The following is a 22,293-nucleotide window of genomic DNA, read 5'->3' as shown; positions in this document are numbered from 1 at the left end:
TAATTAATCTCTTCTGGAGAGTGCAGGATCCTTTTTTTTCCTGTTTAAACTTCTGCTCTTATGTTTTTAGAGGACACTTGTGTTACACATGGGGTAAGAAAGCAGCCTCAGCCAGTTCCTGTTCTGTGCTCAGTGCATGGTCATATATTCATGGGAGAAAATCTTTCCATGTTAACAGGAAGATTACTTTAAAATCCACCCTTGCACTTTGTCACTGACTTTTTGCATATTCCTCGTTTTTTTCCAGTGAAATTTTCTCATTAGTTTTCTCTAGTCAGTTGTCTCTTGGATGAAACTGTGATTATAAAGACATTATTTCACACTGGAAGCAACTTCAGTGTCCTATGATGACATGTACAAGAATGTCAGATCAGTCAGTGTTTAATTTGCAAATAAAAAATCTTGCTGTTGGGGCTTTTTGTGTTAAACTGCTGAACTGTAAGAGTAATGAACTAGTGATGCAGACTTCATGATCATTAATCTGATATTGCACTAGCTGTGTTTAAAGCTAACTGTTCACAGTAGAAAAGCAAATGAGCTCTGTGTTACCTTAGATGTAATTAGGTTTACTGCCTTGTATGTTTATTTTGGAGATTAGAGCAGAAGCATATAAAACACCTACAACATGGGCTGCAATGCCCAGTGCAGAAGTCATTGTACAGTGGATGTAAGCCTGCGGCACACATGTCTTAGTGCACAGGATGGGCTACCCTGGCTTTGGATTTGCTGAGAGTTTTTTTCCCCCTGCTGGCAGGAGAATGACAGCGTTTTAATTCTAATGGCTGCTGCCAGTAAAATGGCCATACATGAAATATGAAATCTGATGGCCACGGACATAATATCCTGAAAGGTTGGGCAGCATTGCAGCAGATACGAAGGAGCTTGTGCTGCTTATGTCATTGCTTGGATACTCCTGAGGTCGTTTCCTCAGCATCAAACTCCTTGATTTTTCCTTCTGAGAAAGATGAGGAGCGTTGAGGCTGAAATGCTGTCCCACTTGTTGCTAATACAGGCTGTAAACAGCAGCCATGTTCAATCTTTGTATCTCTGCAGGCTTCCTATCTTGAAAAGACTTATCTGAACAACACTCAACAATAGTTAATTATGTGGGTGTCTTCCAGATACTTGTTTTGAAATACTTTGAAGCCATAAAATTTATTGGATCTGCAGAAGAGCTGTCAGTATATTTGCTTCTAGCACGACATCCATCTTACCAGCAGGAGAAAGTACTTTGGGCTACAAAGCCCAAAGTGACTCAAAGGTTTCTAGTGTGTGTTTTGTGTTGCTTGTTTTTTTTAAAGCACCTGGATCTGACTTTGTAGCTAGTGGTCCAGTGTTAGTTTCTGATTCTCCTTTTTCTGCTTTCATACATTGATACTTATTTAGACTGATGCCCTGTTGGGGAGAGGCAAATTGAAAGTATAGCAGACTAGAGCAGCGAATAATCCAGGACTCAAATGAGACTGATCTCTGCATAACAGGAGTAGAAGAGCATAATTTGAAACTTGTCTTCTTTTGCAGTGTCAGTCAGTGCTATTGGCATATTTTAAGGGCAAGATAGTTGTTGAGGGTTTAGATTGTGGGGTGACAATAAAACCCTGGCAGATGTATTGTTAACCTCCTCTCCCCTCCTTTTCCCCCTTGTGCCTCTCCCTCTCCCCCCTTCCCACTAAGGACAGGTGATCGGGAGGGAAAGAAGGACAGGGAGAAGAGAGTTGGAAAAATTAAAGATGTTTTACTAATGCTACTAATAAGAATAGAGAAAATAATACAAAATATACAAAACCAATCTTGAAAGCCTCAGCAACAGTGGAGCCGGCACCCAAAGTCCTGGATTGGACTCTGCAGCCAACCGGAGCTGGATTCAGTCTGTCACTAGTCCTCAGTTCGCAGGAATGACTAGCAAGGTCCTCTCCTAATGTCGGCCATAAGCAGGAGGGACAAAGAAGGGCAAAGAGGGAAAGGCCCGAGATCCTAGTGATCTCCCACTTTTATATGAAGTATTCATATGAATGGAATGTTATACACAGTTTCTTGGTCACCTGTTTCTTGTTGCCCCTCTCACGAGATGTCCATCCATGCTTATCAATAACTTCGCATTCTATTGCTATGTTTACCAAAACATGTATCTGGTTCTCCAGGAAAATGCAGCTAATACAAAAGCTTTAGCTGACAGGCAAATTCACTGAAAGAGAAACTTGTTTTTTAACAAAACTAGGACAACAGTGTAACTGCTTGTGTAATGTCCAGTACAATGAGGCTGTGACTTGCTAGGTGCCATTAAACCTGCAAAGTTAACCCAGCCCACAAATGCAGTATGGGGTTTGTGGCTACTAATGAGCTGCAAAAATGATAGTTACTGTACAGCTTTTGGTGTGCAAATCTAAGAAATGGGAGCTCTCTCAAAGGACCAGCGTACTCTGAAGAGTGGCCTCAGGTGTTTTTCAGCTGTAACTAGGCTGATCTGTGGTGAGTGCTTGTTGCTTCTGCTCTCCCAAAAAGTTAAACATGGGATGTTAATGACGTGCTCTGTAGAGGTACATGTGCTGCTGAAGCTGTAGTTCTAAAATCTACATAGTAGATCAGGTGATCACTAGGTCTGGTCAGAAATTGCTGGCTTGGCTATCTTTATCACTAAACAAGCAACTAGCTTGCTAATTTAACTTGCTTGGATTATTTTTCTCTGCTGCCATCCCCCTGTTCTACAGCTGCCAAGATATTGCTCCAGTAGCAGCATGAAAAAGGAAGGAAAACCCTGACTATGTTTCTTTAGTCCTAGGGTAGAAAAGTACTGATAGACTACATGTATGTATGCACTTTTCAGATTATCAGCAAATTATTAACACTTAAACCCAACTGACAAAATTATCCTTTCATGAGTTTTCTACTAGGAAAAATAACAGGTGTTTGTGCAGGATTTCAGTAGTAGCCGAAAGCTCCTGGTTGGGATATTTCCCTGCATACTCAGTCCCAGAAAGAACCAAGTGGCTGATTGGTTAAGTGTGTCCTGCCTAAACAGTTGACACTTAACTTGAGAAATAAGAGTCTAAGAGGTCACTTCTTCCAAAATAAACCTTTTAAATTAGAAATGAGAGACTTTCTGGCTATGGGGCCAGGATGGGCAGGAGGAGGAACCTCCGCTGTGACTTAATGCTGGTTTACTCTTCTTGCTTAGGGCTTACTGTGTTTGGATGCTAAGGTATTTCTTAAGCTATAATACTGAGGATTTAACAGACCTATAATTGAGTGTAAGAAGTAGGAAACAACAGTTTATGCATGTTTAGTTTTGAAGGGTTCAAATGACAATGCTGCCCACACTGTCATTATTCATCTGGTTCTTAATAACCTGTTTGACATAGTAATTCTGATTGCTGCTTGTGCCCTAGTGTGACAACATGCTCAATGGGAGCCCTGAGCTGTGTGTTTAACTGGTTAGCTGTTCTCACAGTACCTGCTAGTCCTCATTTTTTTAAAGGCTGTAAATCTAAACAAGGCTGTGGACCGTTTGGCATTGAGTTTCCAGTGCTTTGCCCTTTCCCGTAGCAGCTGGTACTCTGCAGCTGTTTGTGCACAAGCAGAGCTGTACACGTGAGCGTTGTTGTAGCTTCTGCCTCGAATGTCTGTTGTGGAGAGGAGGCATCTTGGTAGTGAGCAAGCTTGGTACTGAGGAGATAACATGATGTTCTTCAGAGATAGCTGGAGTAGGAGGACATCCTCATTAATGTGAAAAATACAGACACAAGTTCAGGTTTCTAGAGATATTTTGGAGGTAGTTCAATACAAATTTATCAGATAGTGGTGTGGAGACTTTGTACCGTCGTTCCTCCTGGACATCTGTAATAATAAAGTTTATAAGGGTGCTGCTTCCTGTTTGCAATACCTTGTTGGAATTTAAATCTCTCTCCTCGCCTGAGAAGTCCAAGCCACATCTTTAATCTCCTTTTAAAACTAGTCTCTACCTGTGCTCGCTGTCTAGCACACCAAGCTTCCTCAGTGCTTTAATGAGCTCACTGTAATGATTTCTGTTGACAGGCTCTTCGTGCTACAGCACAGTAAAGTTGACTGCAAGGAGAATCAGCTGAAAGAATCTTCAGATCTGGTTTTGGCATTAATGTGAGGTTACATCCAAACAGTTGATATTTGAATCAAACTGTCATATTTTAATTTGTTGTCCTTCCCAATACTGATTTATGCACTAAAGCACAATCTCTTCTGTCTGCTCTGTCCACTTTTTTGTCCCTAATACTGCCTGGTAGGTTTTAAGAAAAAATACTTCAGGCAGCTGAACTTGCATTGTATATTTTGATCGGAAGGAACAGGGCAACAAAAGAGAGGCTTTAAATTTGGTTTGGCACCTTGTAAACGAGCGCAGGCATTTGTGTGAACAGCTAGCAGCATGTGTAGATCAGCTGCTGAAAGGAATGTATAGAGTGGCAGCCTGTCCCCAGAGATGGACACCAGAGGCTCACCTGGGGCTTCTGTAGAGTGTTTTGGTTGAGAATACCACAGTGCAGCTTAGTACTCCTCATCCTTCATGTTAGCAGGAAGATAATTAACCCAATTTCTCAGTTAACCTTGTAGATCTTAATGTCCCCCACAGCTTTTTTTGTTTTGCATTATAATAGTTAGATAAGCAATGCCTGAACTGCGTAGCACATTAGATAGTAATACTGGACTAAATACAGCTTTCTGAAAACATCCTCTGAGAAGAGTCCAGGAGTCTAAATGCTGACTTCTGGAGCGTGGGTAGTTGGTCTGGTGTTCTCTGTCTCTTTCCTAAAAGGACAGAGAAATGCTTAAAGGCTATGAAGTGGCAGACTAAAAAGGTACACATAGTAACTGAAATAAATTTGGATTTTTAGACTATTCTGGAAAATAAGGGCCTAGCAGCTTACTTGGAGGAGACATTAAATGTTAGGACATTAAATGTTAGGACATTAAAATTACAAACTAAATACTACCAGGTAGAAAACCTTCCAGATAATACTTTTTGCTTATGTTGAGGAAGGGCGAGGTGTGTTTAATGACATTAGGGAAGTTTTCTTGAGTTAGGTGACCAAGAGGTTGCTGGGGTTGATCCCAAGGAAGGGAACCAAGTGACCATCTAGCTTGGGCTACCCTGATGTTGCACACTCTCTTCATTAGGCTGCTCTGTGCAAGTCAGCTGGGTTTTATACTGATGTCTCTGCAGATCTCATGTAGTGTCTGACCCAGGGAAAGCATTTCTGAGATGGGAGTGCCCTGGGTCCCCAGACATACCATGCTTCTGCATGTGCAGTCCATGCTCCACATTCTATGGAGGAGCTGCTGCTCTGCTTTATAAGCACTTCTCAGTAGTTGTAGAAATGCTGGTTATCAGAGCTGGATTACAGACATTTTTGCCATAGTACACAACTTGAACCAAGCAGCTGCAGCTGGTTTCCTGGGATACCAAAGCAGAAGCCACAAATGGATTAGATGTTGCTCCCCTTTTGCTCTTGGACTCATTGATTGGGTTGTCACTGTCTCATCAACTGATGTTGTTGGTTTGTTTGAAGTGTACAGTATTTGGAAGGGATTAGCAGAATCAATATGATGTAATTTATTTTGCAGCACGTGAAGTTGCAGGCATCTTCATTCTCTCTGCTTTCGATAGTAGATGCAGGTCATATGCCTGTGTAGGTCTCAACTATCCTGTTAAGAAGGTTAGAGAGTCCTGACAATGCTGCATATTAGTGTAAATTTTATGTCTTAAAATGAGACAGAAGATATCTTTTTGAACATTCTGATATTTATTTTTTTATAACCAGAAGAGTTCTGTGCTGTCTAATACAGATGCTGGAAGTTAGCAGGTTTCAACCTGAGCATTTCAAATGTTGGAAATATCGTAAAGTCCCTTGAAGAAAAGTGTTCTTTTTTAGAGCTTCTCTTTTCATGTAGTGAACACTGAGCAGTAACCTTCACCACAAACTTGCATACTTTCTGCGACAGGAATTTGTAGGAAATCTCTTGCCATTTGTGGTTGTAATTCAGGGGTGGAGGGGACAACTTTTTCAATCTTCAAAGCATAACATGCTAATTTGGAACTGTGGTGAGTGTCTTGAATTGCAGACTGTTTGGGAGACAGATCCTTATCCTGCTGCTAAAACCTAGTGTGCTTTGCATGCATATATTTAATGTTGGTGATATTGATAGCGGACTGAAGTTAATAGACTTTAAAATACGTCAGCAGCAGTATGTCTAAGAGATGAGGAGACTTGAGCATCAAGAAATCAGTAGCTGAAGGTACCCTGTTTGTGAGGGGAATCCTTGTTGGGAAACGTGTTTTCCCTTCCTCTGATTCTAAATCTGACTTGAAAGAAAAACATTCATAATTGATGTCCTAGATAATACTGTGTGTGGCTTCTGCTGCTTCCTGGGATGGTAATGACTTTTATTTCCCACCCCACCGAATTCACAAGTGGTGACTGAACTGTCTTGCTCTCCAGCAGGTTTCAGAAAGCACCAAATTCTTCTGACCTAATTGATGCCGAAGGTGATAACAAAGCTTTCTAAAAAGCTCTGAAGGCAGCCCTGTTAGAGTAGGTATTCATGACTGTACTAATGGGTGGGTGCAAAGTGGGAGTTAAAAGGGATTCTCTTATCGTTGTGTAATTGCTTAGCTATTGCTATGCAGGGGAGGAGAGCTCCTCTGTTACTCAAAGCATCTTTGTAGTAAGGAGATGTTCATATTAAAATATAAGCATGATGTCTGGGTGTGTTCAGGTGCACTAAAGCTTGTTTGTGTTTTTAAAGCAGGTGATTGCAGTTTTAATTTCTACTTCCAATAAATTTGTCTGTTTGTAGTACCAGTGTGAGGATTTTCTTTAAGTTCAAGATGGCAGTGCTTGTGTGAATATTAAAATGAATGCTAACAATGTTATTTATCTGTGGGTTTGATAAATAGGAAAAGATGCTTCTATTTTGTGAAACCACTTTGTCTTTCAGAGGCTGATAGTTGTTCACTGTGAGGTGTTTGGCATTGAAAAAAGACAAGCTGGTTGGCTTTAAGCTTTGAGTAGCGTGATGTGAACTTCTGTTTCCAGTAGGATGGTTAAAGACTGAGTGGTTTTGAATGTCTGCAGGGTATTCTGTATTGCACCATAACCAGCAGTATTGGATATAAACCAGTGCAATGCTGAGCAGGTGGGAGTAACTTTTAAGGGTCAGATACACAGAGGTCTTTAGAGACAGTTGTGCTGCCTGGTTGAGCTGTTCGTGTGCCTGATGCAGAAAATGAGTGTGGTGGCATGGCCAGGGTCGCTGGCTGTTTGTGTAGCTTATGCTGCTCACCCAAAATCCTGACTTGGTATACTTCACAGGCATTGATAGGGCTGTTCCTAAAAGGTGCGTGATCTTTGTTTCGCAGTGCCAGTTCAGTGTTGGAGGGATGTGGAGGCGAATTGTACTGATGTGTGACGACCATATAACCCTTCTGGTGCAGCAAGGGAGGCTCTTGGGTCTGGTACTCAACTTCCAACTGCCTTTGGTGCTGGGGAAGGTTGCTGCTGTTGCAGCCTCTGATGGAGACCATTTCTCTCAGCTGAAAGTGCTTTTCCTTCGCGGCTATAAAAACTGGGACGAGGTAGGGTAGGAGGGACTGGGCAGTGGTTCTAGTGAATAATGCTGAATGTCCAAGAATGGGAACAGAGGGGACTTTTCCTGGGAAAGTGCTTGGAATCAGTTCCCGGCGTTGTCCCCCACACCAGCACCCTTGCAGTACAGGTACTTGCATGTGTTAATTGAAACTCTTTGCAATGTGACGGGTTGTGTAACAGCTCACAAAAACAACTCAGGTTATGTGCCATTATTGCCCCTGGTGTGGCTAGATACTTTTAAGACTGGAAACATGCATAGCATAAGGCATTTCTTAGACTAGAATTTCCAGCATGTAGCTGCCGCTGTACAGAAACACAACCAAGAGAAGAGCAGCATAAAGCAGTGAGAGGAAGACATTAGACTCCTGCTGCTCACCTTGCAGTATTCTCCCATCCCAGTTAATACTGTGATCTCCCCCAAAACCTGCCAAGGCATGCAGAGCTCTTCAATGAACATCATTGCATGCTTTCTCCACAGTAGCATCAGGACACCTCTGGGGTCATTATTATTTATTTTTTTTTAGGAAATTAATTTCATGCAGGAATATAATTGTAACCAGGTGAATGTATAACTTTGTAAGCTACGTAGCAAGGAAAGAAATTGTATTTGATTTCCAGCCAATTTGCAGATCAATTTTTATCTAGAGATCTAACACAGCAGCAGTGTTTATTATATTTATAATTTAAATAATATATGATAATGCTTAATTTTTTATATATTAGTTATTAGGCAGAGAATGCCTTGAGGGCTATCCTTTTTATTCCATTATTTTCAGGTCTTCTAAAGCAAACCCTGGTGAGTGGCAATTACTGTAAATGTACCCATCATGTAAATGGCTTTTAAGTTTGCAAACAGCTGTATGACTTTTGGTAGTATTTGAAAAAAAAAAACATCAATTCTGCTAATGATTTTGGGGAAATTTTACTCTGCATACTAGATGGAGTCATAAGGAAGACAGAGACCTGTAGCTGTCAGACAAATCTTTCAGCTGCTAAAAACCCTTTGAAGTACTTTGACAGTGTCTAGTCTGCAGTTGTTGTTGCGGAGTGCTAAAACAACACTAACTTTTTCAGTGTCTGAATCTTCTAACTACCAACAAAAGTTGGCTGTTTTGTTAAGGCCTGATGCCAGATGGGCCTTTTGGTCCTACAGTTCTGCATAGTCTCTTAGGGGAACAAAAATGATATGGGAGTGGATGTAGGGAAATGACCAAATCTGTGGTTTTGGTGCTTTTCTTTTGTGCTAAGCTGAAGAAAGCATTATATCAGTATTAATGACTATCAGTTAGTGTGATGTTTCAGGGCTTGCTGAATGAGTGAAACTCCCTTTCCAGTTTGCATGAGCCACATCAGTGTGGCTGCAATAGGTCTCAGGACTAGAGAAACTCTGTAGTTAATGATACCTGTTCTTGGGCTTGCCAGATGGAGCGCAAACATGACTGCTTCCAGTTTACACTGTCAAATTCAAGCTCTAGAAAAGTCATTTTTGCAACAGCAAAGCATTCTCCAGTCTTGGTACCTGTGGAATATACTGCTCTGATGTCTTAAAATTGCTGTGTTTCTGCAGTGAGGTTCTTAAACATCGTTACCTTCTGTGTGCATAGATGTAATATATTTTAAAATAGTGTTCTACCTATGCCAGTATGTAACTTGGTGTAAATATCAGGTATGGACACTGCTCCATGTTCTAGGAAACTTTCAAAATCATTTACTCAGTTTATATACTAAATGTTATTTACAAGCAGAAGAAGACAAGAAGCAAGCTGGTTTGTTCCCTTATTGAATCAAGGCAAGGTAAAACTTAGAGGTAGGGCACTATTTAAATCACAAAACTTAGTTTGAAGTGTGTGTGGCTTTCAGATGCTGACTGCTGGTGACCTGGCAAGGAGTAAAGCATCTGTGCACTAGTGTGAATGCCAGCAAGGCTGTTAGCTTGTACCTGAGCATCTTTTAATTCATAATCACATCTACTTTATCACCACTAGAGGTTCCTCCAAGTCATGCTTTGGATGTGTTTGTGTCAGGACGCAGCTCATGCTTTACGTAGCATGTAGATGTATGAATCTGACAGTTCACTCTTTACGAGCAGTGAATTAATTTTTAAATCAAAAAGTCATCATCTTGTGGTATGGTTGAACCTGAGTCATCAATTTGAAATACTCATCATTAACTACTGCTGAACTTGAATGCGACATTGAATAGAAGACTGTAGTGTTGGTTGTTTATAACTAGAAAAAAAACATGAAAATACTTGTAATTATAAGTGTGGTTAAATAGTTTTAACATCAATGTATTTTATACTGGCATAGATAAGGCTGTAATTGTCAACACAATTTATTTTAGGGTTCAGACACTTCCATGTATTTCTGAGGTAGTTGTACATACTCTTGGATTCTCAAAACACTGAACTTTTGTTGCGAACTGATTATTATGGCATTGTAAGATGCCTGCACCCTATCAAATTATATCAGGTGCGGTATGTCTGAGATACAAGCTCTGATCAAACAGCCCAACAACATGAAGACTATGTTTTCAAGAATTAATCTTATAAGACAGGATATAATGTCATAATAGTATGGTGCCTAGCATACAGATATAGATCAAGTTTCTGTTCTGTGCTGCTCCTGGGCTTTGGTAGCTTTACCTTATTCCATATACAAGCAAGTCCTGTGCTCAGCACTTAGGTTTTTGCAGATGTGTGGGTATAATTTTTCTCTGAATGAAGAGATAATCCAGTTCCCAGACTGACCATGTGGATGCTACAATTTTTGAGTGTGGCAGTATGGTGGAGCTGTTGGGCACCCAATATGCATTTTTGGAGATTAAACATCAATGACTTCTGTAGTCACAGATACTGACATGTGATGATCCTGTTATTTAGAATGTGGAGGAGCCTTTAGATGAGTCTTTGCAGGAAAGCAACAGGGCTTGTTTCTGTGGAGCTTCAGAATAAGAAGGTGCTGGAAGGTTATTTTGTATTACCTGTTTCTCTGGCATTCAACTAGTGTTCTTGAACTTCAAAGCCTTAAAGGAAAGGCAAAGCTAGAAAATAAGTTGCTCAGAATTCACCAGAAGGGTCTAAGTAAACAGTGATGTCTCACAGCAGAAAACTTGCTCTGTCTTCCAGTTCTCTGCTGCTTTTTTTTCCTTGAAGTATCACCTGTTCCTACAAATCTCCATAACCATAAATGCGGCACCTCTTGCAAGATTGTCTTAGTGTCAATCTGCTGCCGCAGTTTATCTTGTTGCTCAGCTTAGGCTACTGTTTGGTTTGTTCTTTCTTTCCCCCCCGCTGTTGTGTTTGGAAGTTTTCCTTCATCCACACTGCACAGTTTTCACTAAAAGCAGACTTGATTCATCACAGATTTTGTCTTCTCCTCGTGCTATGCTGTTTACGCGTGGTTGCTTATCTGTCATACAAATTTCTTCTGAAGCTAAGTCAGGTGTGGCCCTTCAAATCAAGAATATCGGAGAAGCTTAAATACAGGAAGAAAGATTAAACAAGTTTTAATTTCTCCCCCTGGTTCCTTTCTTGGTACTGATAGACAATACTGCAGTGTTAGAGCTACTTAAGGGTTGCTTTTAGTCACACAATTTTACAAGTTTCCTCTGACTTTCCTACAAGATCCAGCTTTCTCTGTCTGGGTGATCAGATCTCTTGGCTGTATTCTCATCTTACCTCTGTCTCATTATTAAATGTCTGTCTTGACCTTGCAGTCCTCTTGACCTGCAGTATTCTGAAATGGTTCTTCCTAACACTGCTCTTACTCCGTGTGTAATTGTGAATTGTTACCATTAATGAGGCACAAGCTTGAATTTCAAGGGTGTTTGTTCATGTACCAAACGTTGATTGCACTGGTTCTGGTTTTATCAGAAGTGTAAAAGGTACCTGAAATATCTATACTGCACTGCAGATTAATCAGCCTGCTTTGTATTCTTTTGCTGGCTTTTTCAGGAGATATTTCAGCAAAGTGATTCTGGCTTTATCTAGATGTCATATTAGTCACTGACATCACAACTAGTTGGAACACAGGTAGAAATATCAATGTGAGCTTTCACTTAAGTGTTGTAATTTCCCTTGTATATCCATCTGTCCAGAAGGATGTCTCTCTAAGCACCTATGTATTAATGATCGTAATGAACAACCATTTTGTAGATTATTCTTGCCTAGCCATGTGTAATTAGCTTTTTAAATGAAGCATGGTTGTTCTAGCAAGGGGATGACTTCATGGTGTTTGTGGTTCAAACAACAGTAGCACTTTGGAGCCACTGGAGGCCAATGCTGTTGAGTGTCTTGTCCTTGTGACTACAGAGCAGTGCTATCTGATCTGGCTTTTTTTTTAAGCAGACATGTAGTGTAAGAGCCAGGCTTCTGCTTGGTATTTGCAGGAGCTGGTACTGTAGCAGATTTGGGCTGATGGCTGCTGCTGTTCTCCCCAAAACCCAGACTTGTGTCCATTGTTGTGTGAGGAGCAGCAGCTTAATGCTCTGCAGGCCTCAGTGATCTGCCTCTGTGTTTTGGTGTTTACAGTGAGTGTCTGTGTTTTGAAGTCATTGAATTAATTAAATGTACCTCTTGAACTGGACTGGCCAAAGCTCAAACTGATATTTTTAGCACTTGGGGAATTTGAGGGAGTTTGTCTTGTTTTTGGAAAGCGAAAACTGAGTTAGGATTCACCTTTTTTTTTTAATTCCTTGCAGTGCAGTTTACTGTCAACCACATTGTTGCTGGTCATGAGTAGAGCTCCACTGATTGTAATGCTGTGAGCTCCAAATCATCTAAAGCACAAGGCAGGGTTGAAAAGAGGTAGAGAATGACAGAAGGCTGAATGCTTCTTGAATTTGGCTCCTCACTAGCAAAAACCACCCAAAAACCTGTTACTGTAGAAACAATAGCCTGGGTAGCAAGGATGGGTATGTATCAGCTAATGCACCTATTTTAGCTTAAACTTTGAACTTGATCTGTTAGAAGCAGCCAATGGTAATGGAGCTGACAGGTGGATCATTATGCAATAATGTGAAAACACACTTTTGTGTCTCAAACGCCGGCTTCTCACTGGCAAACACCTTCAGACAGAGCGCTGGTTCCTGCAGGGAGCTGGAGGTGCTGGGCAGAGGGGCAGCTTGCACAGGTCTGCTGGGATTATAGCCTTAAACACTGGGGCAAAGCATAATGCATTGTAGCAGTATGGTATTATAAATCTAGACTAATATCATGCTGATTGTGTCTCCACACTAGGAGACAGTGCTGTTGTATTTAGCTCTTTGTTTGTAAGTGATGCAGACTTGCCTAGAACTGCTGAGTAAGTGTTGCCTGTGGCTGCCCAGATTTAGTGCCTGTGACCAGCTCCAGACAGGAGAGTTCATGATCAGTAATGCAGTGGATGAAAAATAAGTAGCAGGGCTGTCTAAGTGCTTAGTTGGCTTCTGTGTGGCAGCCAGCATAGATTAGATTTTGACTGCAGTTCCTAGGAGTTGCCATTTAGTTTCTAGAGACCTATACTCCAAGTTTAAATAAACTCTGGTATGCCAGCTTCAGAAATCTTGTTAGAAGAACTGCTGCCTGCCGTGCTGGGAAAGGCGAAGTTGTGTAACACTGCAGCACAGTGCTATGCTTTTACACTTACAGTGCTATAAATATTCCTTTCCCCTTGCTGCTTATGAAAGTGGTGACTGCATCAAGACCTGCCCAGTGTTTTTAGCAGAAATGTGACTGGCTGTCCCTTGGGGAGAGCTTTCCTCTTGCATCCAGCCCAGCTTGTATATGAAGAGAATCAAGGCAATTAGTCATTCACTGACTCATGAATGGTGCTTGTTTTAAAGAGCTGTCTAAAAATAGTTAAAACAGGCTGAGGGAAAGGGTGTTTGTGTATCAAGCTAGCGTGGACATCTTTTTACTCAGCGGTTGCAGACTCTGCGGCTTGCTTCACCAAACAGTGAAGCAACCTGCTGTGTCTTGGTGAGTACATGAACAAGGGAGTGAATAGGTGAGTTCACAGAAACTCTGTCAAGATTGATGCAAAATGCTGCAAAACCGGGATGTGCTTTGGTTGTGATCACTTGAATTTGAGCAAAGTAAACTGGAGAGATGAGCAGACAAGTCTGAAGTATACCGTATTCTAACGCATCAACCATTCTAGATGTGCCTGCATGTAAATCTGCTTCAAGAAAGCAAATGAGGTCATGAAAGTTCAAAACATGAGATTGAACAGGATACTGAGGATGTCATAGGCTAATGGAGTTCTTAATAAGAGACAATCTTCTCGACCCTGAGGCCTGGCAGGCAGAGGCAGGTGCTCAGAATATCAACCCAGTACACATGTCACTTCCACACATGCTGCTGGAGATGCCAGTAATGTAGCATGATACTTTGAATAAGCAACCTTGAATATTCCCACCACTGTTTCAGCAAAACTCTTTATCATTTTTGCAAATGGAAAGAGTTGGAAAATTGTTCTGAAGTGGTCACAAACTTTTTCTAGAATAGCTACACTAGTGTTAGGGCTTTACCAGTTCAGGTGGCAGCATCCTCAGGTATACCTGCAGTAGGACTATTTCAAGTAACAACTTCTCCAGAGGAGATGTATGATTTGGAATAAACTTAAGTTGTAGTATTGCCAAGTATCTTTGTCTCCTTCAGCAAGTATTACACACTATTACACACTGAAGTTTCACACAGTTGGAGTTATTCTTCTTATTTTGTCCAAATGGTGAAGTTGGTGTGTTTGGACAGATATAAATAAAAACTTGAGTAATCTGTTTCTGCCTGGAAAATCATCACACAGACTAGCCTATCTGTATTACACATACCCAGTGAGCCTGATTTCAAGCCATACAATTCATGTACAGTCTGCAGGCAACTAGAAGGCTTTAGACTCATGAGCACAAACTCAACATGAGGCCTTCAGTGGTGGCAGGAATTTCCTCACATCTGGCCTGTCACAATCTCTAATACATTCAATCTTTCTTTTTTTTTCCTCAAAATCAGGCCTGATCCTGGAATTAAGTTTGAATAGGGGGCAGAATCTAGTCTTATTTCAGCATGGGAATTCCTGGGAAAATACAGAAACCTCACTATGGTGTCAGCTTTCTCACAAGGGAATCTGAAATTGCTTTAGTGCTCAGCTGCTGTGGTTGAAACTCAGAAAAGCTGTTGGGCTGGCAGCTTGCCATACAGAGGAGGACTGAGTAGTTCTGTTTGGTGTTAGGTCTTATATAGCTCCTGGTAGTTGCCTTTTCTGTGGTGAGGTGGCAGAAAAATGCAGAAGTGGAGTGAAAATGGACAGGTTATAGGAGAAATACTTGGATGGCTCAGGATGACACTGTTTCCAACTCAGTATCTCTAGCTGGATGCTACATCTGCAGTTACTGCAAATATGGTGTTTGCTGTAGCATCATGTAAAATCAAAGTGACAATAAAAGTATTGGAAGTAGACCTGGTGGTTGTTAGCCTGATATAGGTGAGTGGTCCTGTGGTCTGCTCCTTTGCCTGAGCTTTGAGGGCACTGACTAGCAGTTTTGGGAAAAAAAAATGTAAAACCAGCGCAGGTGTGTCTTAAGTATTTATACCAAGGAGTTCAGCAAGTCCAGCCCTGTCTGGAAATGCTCTTGCTTTGCCATTATCAGCCTGGGACACGGAGCTGAGGCAGGAAATTCCCCTCAGACCATGGGCACTGTAGTACTGACCTGTGCATAGCTGGAGATGGGCACCTGGCCCCGTGCTGGTGGGACTGTGCTCAGTTGTGTGATGGGTAAAGGGAACAGCCCCAGGAGTGTGCAGGTGGCCTCTGGCCAAGGAATCTTCTTGCTCAGCTTCCAGCCTGTCCCCAGCAACCTCCACACACGAGAGCAGTAACAGCTGCCCTGTCTGGAGCTGGATGCTCCCTGGGTCAGGAGCACTGACAGTGAGTTTCTAGCCAGAGCAGTTGTGCACGATTCGGACTGAATGGCACAGTTAGCTGGGCAATACTGTAGACTGTCCCTGCTGTAAAACCCACTGCAAGAGAGAAATATCTTGAACCGCTGAGCTGCTTGGGACGCTAAACACAGCAACCAGCCTGAAGAGTGATCATCATAAAAGGCAAGAACCTCCTGACTGATCATCTAGGTTATCAAAGGGAGACAGTATTAAAAAAAAATACACCCTTTTTGTTTCTTTTGAGTAATGTTATAAGAAAATGGTTTGGTTTCCAGGCACTGCTTGTCCTAATGGCATTGTTCAAAGCGGTTTTATTTACTGAGATCCCCTGAGAGGTGGCCCAGGCAACAGGAATGTGAATGTACAAGACTGCAGGAGCTTGGATGCGAACCACTTTAACTGGGCTGTAATGAATTCCTGCTTATCATTTAGCTCAACCCCGGTTTCATGTTTTTTGTTAGTTGTGGCTTCAGGTCTAAGGAGCAAAAAGACCAATATGTGCGTCAAAGCCCATTTTTCAAGGATGTAATTGTAACTCTGGCCATTGTATTGTAGGCTTGTTGCTTTGGTCCAGGTTAGGTGACTTAGCAACAGTCCTAGCTTTATGAACATAGTTACATGGACAGTGAAGTATTTATAAGCAATTTACTGTTAAAATAAATTTTGTTAAAAGAAAATCTGTTTATACCAGAGGAGTATTCCATTGGAAATGAGAGCTTTTAGTAATGCCTCAGATAACTAAGTTAGCAAGTGTATATAAGATGTGATTTAGTGTGAAAGGGGAATGGGCTCTTGCCTGTCAAGCCAGTCTCTGATTTTGTAAGTGAACCTCACTTCTTGAGTTATCTTTGCCCTACTGACTTAGGCTCTATTTTCTTTCTCATTTAGAAGCTTAATGTCCTGTTTATGAGATCTAGTTCACTCACTTTGTGATTTTAAATTCCTTCTGAAGCACTGCAGGTGATTCAGAACATAAGGGGTTTGCTGCTGTTAGTGTTCACATGGCCATCACAGCAGCAAGGGAGCTTTCAGAACTCACATGAATTAATTTACCTGGTCAGTCGTCTTCTACTTTGGATGATAGATGTGGTCCTTGTTCTCTAAAAGCACAAGGAATGTCAGTAAGCATTGATACGGTGCTGCTGGGAAATGAGCCCAGAACTGGGACTAAATTACCAGGCCTAGTGCCCAGCTTTGCTGCAAGAGATGACTTGGGTCCTAAGTCATCATATCTGGAGCTGAAGTAGCAGCTTTTTACCCTGTCAGATAGTTGACAACACAGCTGGCTAGCCTTAATGATGCTTTGTGGGTTCTGAAGCTGGATGAAATCAAGGTGCTTTAAACCTCATTGATGTGAGAAACATGTTGCTAGTATATCTGACCCCTACTGAAGATTTTCTGGCACACAGTATTTAATTCTGCGTGTACTAATCCAGGCTTAATGTGGAAGAGGAGAATCCATTTGATGAATTGTATAAATGCTTGATGCGCTAGCAGCAGTAAAGGGCATTTTGTGGGATTGGATACAAACACTTAACCCAGTAGTCATCTGTAGTTCTCTGCTTGGTGTCTTTCCTCTGTGTTAAATGCAGTTAGCATGCTGGCAGGAGGCATTCCTTAGGTGTGCAGCTATGGGAAGTGATGTGCACAGCAAGGAGCCTGGTTATGCCTGTTACAAAGAGAAATGGGGAGGCCCTGTGCCATATCTGCAGGTGTGCGAGACCTCTTACTGCAACAGGGAGGGTGACCTGTAGGAGACCTTGGTGGCTTCTGCACACAGAATCAGTAGGGGCTTGTCTGTAGGAGATAGTTACAGAAAAGCACATAATACTTAAACAAAAATCAAATGTTTCCTTTGCATCTGAACTTAAACACTATTTTCAAAGGATGCTTGGTTTCACTAGTGCTGTACTTTTTAGCATTGAGATAATTTTCATTTTAAAATATCACAAACTGGCACTTCCAGAAACACTACATTAGTTGTTTGTATTGTTCTGTTAGTCACTGTAAAAGATGATGGTGCTCCTGATGTCCCCAAATCAGGTCGGTTGTGATCATACAGAATCACAGATGATGCTGGTGGCTTTCCAGAAGAAGTGTGCTCTTCTTCTCATTGCCTCTCTGCAGTGGGCAGATAGGATGGATTAATCATTCCTACCCTTGCTGCCTGAAGATCAGTGACCTAGGGTTTGTCAGTTCAGAAGAGTAGAATAAATCCGTGTCAGACTACAGAAGTGTCATATACAGCTAGGCTGGAATAAATACTGAATTTCTAGACAGCTGCAGCTATGAGAGTCTTGTCTATTAGTGCTCCCCACTGAGAATGAGATGATATTAATATATGTGTCAAGTGCATGGCAAGATCTCCAGAAACAAAGTCACTGTAGTAGTTATTCATAGTGACTGAATCAGGACTTAATCCAGTGATTGGTAGAAGCATTATGTTTGTATTTTCAGTCAAATAACATGGTATCTGGGAAGACTTTATTTTTCTGTCATGCATGGATTTCAGTATGGCTTTGCCTTATCCAAAGAGAAGAAAAACAACAAACCTGAAGTGCAGTGACTGATGAGGGTGCCAGGGAACAAGAGTAAAATAGGAAATAAATTAACCACACTGGTAGCAGTATTCTTAAAATGTGTCAACTTAGAGGTTGAAGTTCTTGTGCAGTAGCTGTAAATGCCTATAAAGGACTGAATCTTCTGCCAGGCTGGTGTCTTCAGTGTAGCATCAGAGGAGTTTATTCTTTTTCTAGGGACTACAAATATGACTAGTTATAAATGAGGGAAGAGGGGAAATGGGTTGCTGTCTTCTCAGCCTTCCTGGCTACTGAGTGTGTTCCGTGGCGTCAAAGAGGCTAATGTCCGGACACTGGAATAGGATTATTTTAGTTTAAGCTCAGCTAGAGGTATCAAGCACATGGTGAATGCAGTAACAGTTGGGTACTTGAAGGTGGGGGACTAAGCTGCATCTTTTATCCTCCTAAACTAGTTGGGCTGTAACTGAGCTAACAACAAGCTGCCTTAAAACTCTGCTGCTCTTCGGTGCTTAGCAGTGCCTGGCTGACCTTAGCAGTAATAAGCTCAGATAGCTGACTTGCCTTACATCAGTGAAACTGTAGGGAGGAAACCTTTCTGGGAGCTCTGTTTAAAAAATAAGCTTGTCTAATTTGGTCTTTTGTCTCAATTTTTAGAATTGGGCTTTTAGTGGGGAAAAAAGGTCCTGTAATCATGGCTGTCACTGCGTCTTTGCAAGCAATCTTGCAGCTTATCTTGGGAATTCATGGCTCGCACAACCGCTCCGTGCTGTTTTGGCTGAACATAGTTGGTTTTCTATGAGGTTTGTTAATATTCTTGTTCATAGTTAGCATGGTCCTTTGTTTTGAATGTAGTTCAAGAAAAAGGTAATACCATGAGATACATGGGATTGCAGTAACTCTACTACATTGAGACTTGACATGGAAGAATGCAAGAACTCACTGATACTGACACTTGTTGACAGAAAAGCCAAGGTTGTCCCTCAGTTTTTTGTGGTTTGTGAGTAAGTGGAGGAGAAGCGGATCCAGGATAGCTGACATGAGATGGCCAACAGAAGTATTCACAGAATGTCAGGGATTGGAAGGGACCTCAAAAGCTCATCCAGTCCAATCCCCCTGCCGGAGCAGGAACACCCAGATGAGGTTACACAGGAAGGTGTCCAGGCGGGTTTGAATGTCTGCAGAGAAGGAGACTCCACAACCTCCCTGGGCAGCCTGTTCCAGTGTCTGTCACCCTCACTGAGAAGTTTCTTCCATACCATGAATGTCACATTCCATACTGAAGTGGAAAGCTGCTGGGAACAGTCTCTTTCCTTAATGGCCACATTCTCCAAGGGGGTCCTGCTCCTGTTCCTGCTCCCAGGTCCTGGTTCTAGAACCTTCCGTGTGCCTCACTGCGAGCACAGTAAAGGTGTGGAGAACAGCAGTGTCCATCTTCTGGACTTGATTATTGCAAGTGTGTGTTCTGGTGGCTGGGAAGCTGCCCTATGGGAAAGGATCTCAGGGTGTTCATTGATAGCACCTGAACATGAGACAGCAGTGTGCCCGGGTGGCCAAAGAGGCCAACAGCATCCTGGTGTGTCAGGAATAGTCTGAGGAACAGCTTTGGGAACTGGGGCTGTTCATCCTGGAGAAAAGGAGGCTGAGGGGAGACCTTATCACTGTCTGCAACTACCTGAAAGGAGGTTGTAGCATGGAGGGGGTTGGTCTCTTCTCCCAAGTAGCAAGTTATAGGATGAGAGGAAATGGCCTGAAGTTGTGCCAGGGGAGGTTTAGATTGGATATTAGGGAAAAATTCTTCATGAAAAGCATTGTCAGGCATTGGAACAGGCTGCCCAGGGCAGTGATGGAGTCATCATACCTGGAGGTGTTTAAAAGGTGCATAGATTAGGTTCTTAGGAACATGGTTTAGTGCTAGAGTTAGGTTGTGGTTGGACTCGATCTTAAGGGTCTTTTCCAACCAGAATGACTCTATCATTCTGTGATTCTAAGTGTTTGCTTTGTATCACTTTCCTTTTACTATTACTTCATTAAATCTGTTTCTCTTTTGACCTGTGAATTGTTCTTCCTCTTTCCCTACCTTCCCTCCAGAGAAGGAAAGGTGAAGGAGCAAATGTTGTACTGTTTTGCTGCCAGCTACACATTTAAATAGCATTCAGTGAGAGCAGAGTGGGTTTATGTAATTTCCCATTTTTTCTCTTACAGAAGAGATGTGGAGTAATTCTTTGAGACTTCTTTGTAATGCCTCTGGAAAAGTGTTTAGTTTCGCTTTCAAATTCTGGATGATCTCAACATAGGGACCTGAAAATGATGCTGCTTTTGGTGTTGGAAAAAAAATCCCATCCTGTAATGTGGGCTTTCCTGGTTTGGTGGCTCTGAAATTGGGTGTGTAGAGAAACTTCACTTGCTGTATACTCCAGTCTAACATCTCAATGTGCTAAACACATACAGGCTGCTTAGAAATGGCTTATCAACAATAATGTGACTCTTTCTTTAAAGAGGTGACTGATTACAGGCAAGCATGGGTCTTGGCTGCCTCCACATAAGAAGAAAAGATTTCTCTAATTTCTCTTCACTTGCGTTCTCTGGTGCCAGAGCACAAGAGGCATCCTTCATGTGGCAAAACGCTAGCTTTATTTGATTCTGTAATGATTGTTATTTTGGGCAGGCAGATAGCCCTTTTCTGTCAAAGAGCTGGGTCTGCATACCAGGATGTAGAAGTCTGAAACAGTCTTCTGTGTGAATCTGTATCACATATGGAGACTATAACTGCTGCAGCCTCAGCCTTTGCACTGGTCTTGAGACAAAATCCTCAGGGTTAGACAATTTGAGAGCAGAGGGTTTTTACTGAGGGAAATGAGACCTGCACCATCAGCTCCTTGAGCACGTATGGGGGATATAAACACGGTAATGCCGGTACACTGGGAGCAGTATGCCTTTTTTTTTTTTTGCTTGCATAGAAACTATACCTATGTAGAAGACACGTTGATTCTGCCAAGAAATCTTGTAGGTAGCTCAACCCTGAGTTTCTGTTGTCTCTTGCATTTTTAATCTGTCCCTGGGCTGCTTTGTCTTGGATTTCATGAAAGTACATGTCAGCACAGGAATGGGCTTTCTTGGGAAAACTGCAGTGGCCCGGAGGAGTCTGCAGCTCCGGGATGGAAGCAGTTGAGCTGCAGTGAGCCTGCTCTGCCCTGGGTGAATCCCTGCTGTGTTACCAGTGCAGGGCAGCACACTGCAGAGCCAGCCGTGTCCTCACTGCAGCAGCCGCTCTCTTCTGTGGTGGCATGGAGACAAGAGGCATCCACTTGCTCTTGGAGCAGTGCCATTCTTGTAACTCACCTTAAGCTGTGGGCTGGGATTGTTTAAGCAGATAAATCTTTTGTGAGTATGCCAGGCTTGGTGCTGCTGTAACATCCACACGCACAGTCAGTTTCATGAGCAGGCATGTATGGAATGTAAAGCCATGTGAGCTGCTGAATTCATCTCATAAAGGTGAACAGAAAACCTTTATTTTTCTTTGGTTGCCTGGCACTCTTGCCCCATAAAATCTGGGCTGCAAGGCAAAGGCATATGCTGATCTGTGAGTAAAACTGTAGCTAGGTACTTAATCGCTCAGTAATCCAGTTTTTGGTTGCTGCATCTGTTTCTGCAAATGAAACTTCCCATAGCTTGTCCCATTGAACAAGGTGAGCACCCTGTGTCTGAGTTGCATGGCTAGATGCTTAAGTGGAAGGGGGTGGCCTGGAATCCTGCTCTCACTGTGTGCATCTTTCTTTTGGGATCTCTCTTGCATTCTCAGTTGCATGTGAGCCCAGCTGTGGTGCAGGGCCAGGAGATGGCTCTCTGGAGGTCCCATGCTAGGCTGGTGGTGGGACTTCCTCAGTGGGTTGAGCAGTGCCAGGGGAAAGGTCTGTGCTCCTCAGTGCAGCAAGCAGCACATGAGTTCCCCTTCAGAGGGGAGGGGAGTCCAGATTCAGCCCTTTTCCTACTGTATGTTTTTTCTGGCTGCCGTGAATGGCAGGACAGCACGGAGAGGTTAATATCCAGTGCTGTGATCTCTGTATCTTCCCACAACCGACTCAGCTCTGAGAGTCTTGCCGTGCAACTGGTTGCTGACCTCAGAAGCACTGGAAGGTGATGTTCGCTGTCATTCCTCATCAATATTTGGTTCATCAAGTTGCACTGACTCATGAAACAGACACAGATGGTATTCAGACTT

The 22,293-nt window shown here is 42.3% G+C and overlaps 1 protein-coding gene across 1 annotated transcript in view; it reads left to right on the top strand.

Annotated features, from left to right (window-relative positions):
• Positions 1-22,293, top strand: part of LOC308051683 (ubiquitin-conjugating enzyme E2 R2) — a 53,980-nt gene that overhangs the window by 18,306 nt on the left and 13,381 nt on the right. The window lies entirely within an intron of this gene.

This window comes from Nesoenas mayeri, assembly GCF_963082525.1.
Source record: "Nesoenas mayeri genome assembly, chromosome: Z".
In the NCBI taxonomy this organism is placed as follows: Eukaryota; Metazoa; Chordata; class Aves; order Columbiformes; family Columbidae; genus Nesoenas; species Nesoenas mayeri.
The sequence above is the reverse complement of the archived record's forward strand: the minus strand, read 5'-3'. Positions and strand labels throughout refer to the sequence as shown.